The following is a 2,249-nucleotide window of genomic DNA, read 5'->3' as shown; positions in this document are numbered from 1 at the left end:
GCTGACGAGAGATCACATGCTTTTTTCACCAGTCACCATTGGTTCAAGGCAACGCTGTGTTGCCTTCAAGTGAACTGGGACACAGGCTCTCAACTTTAATGCCGTTCTGATTTTTAACGCTCTGAAAAAATAAATATATACAGTATATTGAAGGTCGAATTCTGTACTCGCACACGTGCCCCAAAAGGCATTTTACAACTCGCACTGTTCTATTTTTAGTCGCATATGCGAGTAAAATGGCCGCAGTGATCAGCCCTGCAACCAGGCAGCAGGGCTATTGAGATGCAGGCATAACTACAGTAGCTAATGTAGTAGACCATTTCTGACCAAGCTTGATTCCCAAAGCATTTGGCAATAAATTAGTAACACCGACTAGTCGACTAGTCTGTGAATGTCCTAGCACGCACACGCAAGCACACACACACACACACACACACACACACACACACACACACACACACACACACACACACACACACACACACACACACACACACACACACACACACACACCAGGGCTGGACTGGGACCAAAAAAGCTACCTGCCATGTGTCAGACAGGCCCACAATTTCGAATCGGCCCAATTTTTCGAGCTCGCACTCGCTTCGCATGGGTTGGGGATTTACTTATAAAGCCACATGTTATGACCCGGTCTAGGGGTTTTAGGTGTAATGATGTTGCAGCATTGAATAAACGTGCCCAGTGAGAACTCAACGTTTACTTATTAAATAGACATAAGTACAGTACTAAACATAACAACACTGATTTTTTTTTTACGCAAATACAAGTGTATTGATTGTTGTCATGTTGGCGTCCCTCTGTACCACTAGGAATCAGTATTGTTATAGGTGAAACTATAGAACTAAACTTAATTAAAACTTAGATACTCAAAACCAAAAAATATAGAGTAGATTACTTTGGACATAATATAGCCACACAAAGATTTCCCATATGTCTGATGTATCTTTCCCCATAGTCTGTTACAACTCAACTCATTCCATGCCTGTGTTTGATGGAGCAAGCAAGCAAGTCATTGGAAATTAAATATTGTTTATAAGTTACTCTAATAAGCACAGTTTAGATATTAATCTAAACATTATAAAAACGTGAAAATCATAACGTCGTTGTTGCCGTTTAACCCACCTGGCTACCACCATGAATAACGTTACGTTAGCTAGCTCACTCATCAATTACCTAGCAGTGTGCACCAATCCTAAAAGTTGTCATTTTGTTGAAATTAAGTAGTGCTTGGTCGATCATATGTACGCCGAATTTACCAGCAGGCTCTACGAATTTGTGAAGGCCTTTAGGTAGTTTTCTACCAGGTGCGATTGCCGATATCAAGGAAGGCAGTGTGTTAAATTGCCACATTTTCTAATAGAGTTTGGCGTGTACCGCGTCAAGGCTACAAGCCAGCCCAGAATCCTATCGCTTGGTCAAATTCAAATAGCTGCCACACTTACCTCAAACGAGTGAGACGCAGACGACGACGCCGATGTGAAGTCAGTGATTTTAATCCGTTTAGGTGGACGGTGGTGCCATGATGCAGCGCTACTTTTCAAACACTGTGATTGAAGTGAGTGACAGACAGTTGCTATGGGCTGGCCCAATTGTACGTGGACCAACGTTGATTGGTTAGAGGGCCACTCCAGAGACCAGAATCATTCATTATTGACGCCTGAATGGGCCGCTACCGGCCCAATCAAATACATAATACATACTTTTTCACCAACCTGACCGGCCCACTAGCGAGCGGCCCACCGGCCATCGCACCGGTAGAATTACACTGCAGTCCAGCCCTGACACACACACACACACACACACACACACACACACACACACACACACAATCAGTGCAGTATGTTGTGGTTATGGGGAATTAGGTGTAGTTACCATCCTGACCATCACTTAACAACAGGGCTCACTCTGTGTGTGTGTGTGTGTGTGTGTGTGTGTGTGTGTGTGTGTGTGTGTGTGTGTGTGTGTGTGTGTGTGTGTGTGTGCGTCAAAGTGTGTGTGTCAAAGTGTGTGTGTGTCAAAGTGTGTGTGTGTGTGTGTGTGTGTGTGTGTGTGTGTGTGTCAAAGTGTGTGTGTGTCAAAGTGTGTGTGTGTGTGTGTGTGTGTGTGTGTGTGTGTGTGTGTGTGTGTGTGTGTGTGTGTGTGTGTGTGTGTGTGTGTCTGTGGGTTAAAGCTTTTAGAGAGACAGAGGCCAAGCCATCCCTCTTCTCTAACTGTCAGAGAGACCTCAG

Source organism: Poromitra crassiceps (assembly GCF_964638095.1).
Source record: "Poromitra crassiceps genome assembly, contig: HAP1_SCAFFOLD_885, whole genome shotgun sequence".
Classification (NCBI taxonomy): Eukaryota; Metazoa; Chordata; class Actinopteri; order Beryciformes; family Melamphaidae; genus Poromitra; species Poromitra crassiceps.
The sequence above is the reverse complement of the archived record's forward strand: the minus strand, read 5'-3'. Positions refer to the sequence as shown.